At 40.2% G+C, this 7,111-nt stretch overlaps 1 pseudogene; it reads right to left on the bottom strand.

Annotated features, from left to right (window-relative positions):
• Positions 1 to 2,547: 2,547 nt before the first annotated feature.
• On the bottom strand, positions 2,548 to 6,098 carry LOC119296773 (annotated as a pseudogene).
• Between the last annotated feature and the right edge of the window lie 1,013 nt (positions 6,099 to 7,111).

Here is a 7,111-nt window from a genome sequence, read left to right as displayed (position 1 = left end):
CTAGCTCATGAAACAGCAGGGAAGCAACTTTAGAAGGTGCCAGCAGAGTAATATCTAATATAAGGGCGCGACGACAAACCGGACAATCAGATTGGCGAAGGGCAGATCCATGTAGGTAAAGCAAGGGTCATGTTGTACAAATTTCAGATCTCCACCGGCTTATATGTAGGTAAACCAAGGATCATGTTGTACAAGGGGGCTTATGTTGTACTGCATTACCATCAAGGCACCAACCGAACCATGTCATAGAGGCCACAGATCTTCAGCTACGGCTAACACGATTATCAGTTGGCCAAAATCCATGCATTGCCATACTCGCACATCATCAACCTGGGCTCCTGGCCACTCTGTCGGCCACATCCACGCGGCCATGCACCGGGCAGGCCGCGCAGCACCGTGCAGATGACCCTGTCCGGGCGTGCCTGCATCCGCTTCACGAGCCCATCTGCCTCGTCGACCTCCCCGGCCCTTCCCAGCATCTCCACCATACACGTCCTCATCCTTCCTTGTGAACACTTGCATCCCTTCGCCCACCATCTTGGCCCTCACGCAAGCGGCGAGGACCATGGAACAGGCCGAGCACTTTCCGGCACCGCCCGTCTGCGGACATGGCCGCGAGCAGCACCGTGCAGGCGGAGGATCACGGCGTAGTGCCGCTGGCTGTCGCCACGTCCCGGGTGTGGGCCCAAAGTCAATTTCAGCCAATACAGTCAACCTTTCGGTACTTCTTTTTTAAGAAAACTTCCAATCTATTCATTTTGAATCATGAAAGTACAATGAATCTCTGCATATGCATAATTGTTTCCGTGGTCATATCCTGGCACATCACCGTAGATAATGTGTTTGTTCTTTCACTGATTGGATACTCCCTCCATTCCACAATGTAGTGCTTCCTCTATCTCCGTGCTTCAACTTTGACCGTAAATTTAACTACCAAGATCGATTGCGGCGGGAGCAAAAATTATATCAGTGAATTCGTATTCGAAAGAAGTTTTTAATTATATAATTTTTTCTCCCGCCGCAGTTGGTCTCGTTGGTTAAATTTATGGTCAAAGTTGCACCTCGGGAAGCGCAGGCGCACTATATTTTGGAACGGAGGGAGTATCATAAAGTCAAAGAGGCATATTCATATTTTGGTGTCTTTTGGATTATTCGTCACACATATGAGAGTTGGGGCCGTGGGGAGGCTCATGTAGGTTGAGCAGTGAGCCAGGTAATATTTTTTATCTCTTTGAAGAAACTTGCCTCAACCTATTGTATTATTTGCATCCCTTTGGCAGGTAGCAGTTTCATTTCTTAGGTCGCCATGGTTGCCCTCCACCGTACAGAAAAATGCCTGCAAGCAAGGCAACTAAAATGATAGATTTGGCCAGTTCTAAACAGGAATGCATCATAGTAATTCTAATGTTCTACTCCTGTTATTATGTACCATGTTCAACTTACATTATATTGTTCTCTAGAAGATAATAAAGTGTATATCATATGATTACTCACGTACATGGTATTTCTTGCACTGGCATAGTTGTGTCACAAATATCAAATGTAAATTTATTATTGCAGATGATTTTTTGTCTGTCATAGCAGATAAATATAGAATAGACATACGATTGTAATGTTTTCCCAAAAGGTTTGTTGGTTCCTATGATATATATTGCTTTTGCGTAATGATTTTCCATTTCTACAGTAGCATATTACCACAAGTAATACACTGATGCCATATAAATGGATGCATTGTTTTGACATTATTTTCTCATGAGCTTCAGTTGACAACTATACGTAATATTTCATTGCGGAGTTGCTTGGCTCTCCTGGGGACCAAGACTTAATTTTTCATGAACCAAGAAGAAAATACTTCTGGACATATCTTTCTATGTTTGTATTTTCCCTAATGTCAGTTGTAAGTTTGGATACTTCGTATGAATTAGAACTCTTGGTCTATCATATAATTGCTTTGTTCGTTTTGGCTAACCACGCAATGGAAAGAGGGATAACAAACAAAAACAATGTGGCGCTAATATGCTACTCCCTCCGTCCCAAAATAAGTGACTCAACTTTACACTAATTTTGTACTAAAATTAGTACAAAGTTGAGTCACTTATTTTGCGCCAAAGGGAGTACTTAGTACCATCTGCTTCAATGGAGATTCATTTAGTATTACCTTTTAATGATTTTTTACCGTTTGATAAATATTTTGAGGTGTTACATATATTTTAGCGGTTGCAACCTTCAGAAGAAAAAAACAAGCCAACGATGTTTGTTTTAATGTGTAGCTTAGCTGATCAGAAGGAAATAAGCATCTTCGACCTCTTTATACAATCGCCTCTGCCTACGGTCACCTTTTGTTTTCATGCACTACATGGTATTATTACCATTCCACACTAGCATAACATCAGTAGTTTTACTATTTCGGAACCATTTGTTTATTGTTTACAACTAAACTCTTTATTAGATTATTTTTCCGCTGCAAAGCATTGGAAATTATCTAGTTTAATAAAGCAACGGGTCCGTAGGCACCCATCCTCTCTTAAAAAATAAGTAATTTTTTATTCGGTTGCAATTTTGCTCGAAACAGAGAAATCATTGTATCATGGAAAACACGTCACCGGAACATTGCTAGTATAAACTTTGAGCTCCTTATTGCTATCAGCGTTGGTTTACTTAGTCTTGATTCACCTTGGAAGTATGAAATGATTGGCTTATCAACTTCCAGCTCCTTATTGCTATCAGCGTTGGAATCACAACCCATGGAGAGTTTGCACCAACAAAATATGCCCAGAAGTAGAATGGACTGACGCAGAAGTTCATGCCGTCTAAGTAGACAGTAATGTAGTAAACCAACATTGCGCAGATGTGGCCCATACATACACTAAACTGTAGAATGTAGCTGTAGGACTTTCTGGAAGCAATAGCATAGCTGCAAGAAGAAAATTTGTGGTAAGATAAAATAAATAAAATATGCAATTAATGGTATCTATCTACTCTACGAAAAATGCTTTTTGAGGCCAAGCTCCATGGAGGCCTCCATTTACAATTTTCAAAATTCATATTTCTATGTTTCAGAAAATTCTGAAAAATTTACAGATATACATGGAGGCATAATGTGCATGTGTGTACATTTTTAGAATGAAATACGGTGAAATGAGGGTTGTGCAAAAAAATATGGGGTTTTTTAGCACATGATACTATTCGTCTTCCAGGTATTTCCTCCTGAATTTTTACACACATATACATTTCATCCTTGCATCCTTGCATATTTTTTCAGATTTTTTTGAAATTGGAAAGTTTTAATTTTGAATATTTGTAGAGCTCGGTCACCAAAACGCCCCACTATCTAATCTAGTACTCCCTCCATCCAATAATATAAGAGCGTTTCTAGTGTCAAAAATGCTCTTATACTATGGGGCTGGGGAGTACTAAAAATCCATAAAGCACAATGGAAGAAAATATAGATATGTGCTAAAAAAATATAAAAACTAGAGAATACCCCGCATGTTGCTGCATGAATCGATTGGAACATATTTCAGTTATTTAATTATATGAACAAATGCATAGTTGTATTAATAATATACGAACTAAAACTAAAAATGAATAATATGTTTAGTCAGAAAATATTTTGAATGTAAGTTGCATAATATAATGGAAAATGCTTTCCCATGCATCTTGACTTGTTGAGTGGAGTTTTGATGAGGTGTCATGTGTGGTGAGGTGGGATGTGTTCATGGGATCAAATAATAATGGAAAAAAAATCCCATACTTCCTCTATCCGCGAATAAGTGTACGTTTGTCATTCAAAATTTGTTCACGAAAAAGTGTACTTCTATCTTCCCAATGCACTTTAAAGTGGAAAAAAATGGTCTTCTCTCATCACACGGTAATCAAGACCAATAACATTTAATACATGGTCTTCTCATTTTCAACATGCACTTAAGCTTATTGGGGATGTTATAATTAAAGGGGAGAGTGATGGTGGCTTGCACCTTCCCAATGCATTTTTTACTCCACTCATAATCTGTTCTAAAATTTCTATGAGATGACATGTGTGCATGTTAAGATGATATAGGTAGTGGAGATGAACTATTTATTTATGCACGATATAGGATATCTATAAAGCATGTAGTAGTTTTTGATATAGTGAACCGTTGATTTATTAGTAGATTACAACTGCTAGATCTACAAACAATATTTAAACATATCATGTACCTGATAGAACATTGCATCTTAAAAAACCCACAAACTGATAGACCACCATTGTTGCATGTAGACATATCTCACATGATTTGTTTTTGTATGCACATGTTGGTTACTGGTTGATCTATAAATGGCGAGCACATATTACGCCTAGTTTAAATATATTGGTCTTCAATGCATTTACCAATGCTATAATCTAATGCAATGCATCGATAGACGATTGGAAGCGGATAAGAAAACTATAGCGAAGGGAAATACTCCTCTAACCATATTAGGTTAAGGCACTTAGTACTATTGGTGAAGTACACCATTGTTAGGGGCAATAACTAAAAGAAAATGGTAGATGGGTAATTAGGCGTCAATATGGGCATCGATGCAGGAGTACGTAAATGAGTGTTGGCTATGCAAACCGAATGCTTGAGGGTGTGCTGGCCATTAATTTGGTACTTTTTGTTTTGTTTTATGTTAAATATGGACTCAACTGTATATGCAACCAAGAACCACGACAGAAGTATGTCTTGGAATTTTAGGCCTCCTTTGGTTTACAGGAATTTTGTGGTAATTTCAAAAAGATAGGAATCTTGTAAGAAAAACTCCGTTGAAGCCCTTTGATTTGCAGGAATAAAATATTATTTTTGTTCATGATAAAACCAATCCTTTGTATTTCAAAGGAAGATAAACAATAGTCTAGACTCAATGGGGAAAAAAATCATATATGACGAACCAAATAACACCTCTTTCCCTATAGGATTTGAGATGCATGTCATCTCACTTTCTATGATTTTTCTACTCTCATGATATCCTATACTATGAATCAAAGGCCTAGAAACAAAACTGGCTTCATTATGGAGTTATGGTAGTCTGACAAATTCATCGAGCTAGCTAGAAACTAACAGATCAAGCAAAATTTAATCTTTGTTGTTTTGCCAGGAATAGACAGTGTAATGAAGAGAAAATGAGTAGTAGCAAAATGTAACAAGAAGACGTACATAGCAAGAAGTGATGCAGGGCCTCGTAAAAAAAACCGCAATGACTTCGATCGCGACGATTGTGGTGTCCCTGGCGGCATATCTGGAGTCAGCTTTGCTGTACTCTTTCCCTGAAGATGTAGCATTGATGCAGTTAATTACTCAAAAAAATTAAGATCATCATTTTTGAGATGATGGACACAGTGGGAGGATATAATGAGCCAGAACTTACATATTTCATCGAAAAAACTGGGGCTTTCCTTGGTAAGGTAATTGGGGGTGAAGAGCAAGGATGCTTCGATGATTAGGTTGGTCAACCCAGTGATTGCCCACCAGCACATGATCAAACGGTCGGCCTTGGATAATCTGGCGGATCTTCCTGGAAGAGACGAAGATCAAGACACCATGGGGAGTGTTAATTTGCATGGAACAATCTCTCCATTTCTTTGTTACTTCGCATATTAGGTTTGTCTTCAGTTTAATATAGAGAAAAGTACCGACAGTCACCTTACCGTATTAATATAATTAGATTTATCATGAAATATGTTTTCATATTGTATTTACTTGGTCTTGTAAATATTAATAAATATAAATTTTACAAAATTTGACTCAAGCAAGACAAACCTAATAGTACATAGGTACGTACTTGTGTATGTATGTATGTATGTATGTATGTATACATGATGGAAGGGTAAATTTGGTGTTTGCAGTAGTTACCGGTATTAAGGACACGGCCTGAGACAAGCCAGATCACCGCGATGACCAAGAGGGAAGTGCCTATGAGGGGCACCACGAGTTGGAGGGGTGAAAGCTGCTGCGGCACGAAACCGGGGAGCTCCAGGTCACTTGGCGAGTAAGGGTGGCCGCCTATCACCACCATGGATGGATGGGCCAAGAGAGAGCGGGCGAGTCCTGTGATGGAGAAATTATGCTTGAGCGCTACTAAACCTCTTGTTCTGCAGGCGCAACAAGTTAAATGCACAACCTCCAGATGATGATGATCATGATGTGTCCCCTAGAAACAAATATACTAACGTGATGATGGATATAGGTGCCCAACCACATCCACATGTACATACAAAGTCAAATATGGAGTGGCAGCTGATACACATGGCGACTAATCTATGCAAATACCAGCCTCTCTATGATGAGAATCCCTCTCGTGGACTTGTGGTGTGTCGGTCCACATGCCGCCATGCTCTGGGATGTGATGCGGGAAGATTGTGCCGCTGCCGTTGAAGATGGAGATTTGTCATATATGCGGGCAATGGTCATTTGGTGAGGCTGAGGTAGTTCAAGGCATGATCGTTTGGCTGGTTTGGCGTAATACTATTTGGAGTCTGCAATGTGAATTAGCTCATGGCAAGCCATTCCCTCCTGTTGAGGTCTCTAACATTTTTTGAGCGCATGGCCGCAGCCTCGCACGGTGGCCGCCGGCTGTCGCCTCCCTGCTCACCGACTCCCAAGTGAACCAACAGTCTGCGCAGGAAAGGGTGGGGGTGGGGGAGGCTCCGGCGGCCGGCCGGCGTTGACGTCCCCGTCCCGAATGTGGGCCTATAGAAAACGCGGCCCAGACCCAGGTACATAGCGCGGGCCCAAGTGTTTTATGTACAAGCACGGTCCCCTTTTTCAGAAAATGATCATGTTTTACCAAATAATGATCTAAGAAAATATTCAGATTTAGAACATGTTACTTTCAAAAATAAATAAATTTTGATGTGTCTCTTAAAAACAGATGAAAAAAAACTAAATAAAAACCAAAGAAATGATAGAAACGAGAGTGAAAATAAAGATTGTTCCCTGTTGTCCAAGTCGCTATCAGGCGTCGATGGGATGGCTCAGTCTCGAGAAAGGAGGTCCTCTACGGCACGTGATATTAGCACTCATGTGCTCTGCTGGGCCGCCCTATTAGTACGCTCGCTCGCTCGATCTGACCGTGCACTCGCTGCTCCTGC

The sequence above is a fragment of the Triticum dicoccoides genome, chromosome 5A, assembly GCF_002162155.2.
Source record: "Triticum dicoccoides isolate Atlit2015 ecotype Zavitan chromosome 5A, WEW_v2.0, whole genome shotgun sequence".
NCBI lineage: Eukaryota > Viridiplantae > Streptophyta > Magnoliopsida > Poales > Poaceae > Triticum > Triticum dicoccoides.
Note: the sequence above shows the minus strand (reverse complement) of the source record. Positions and strands in the feature narration are given on the sequence as shown.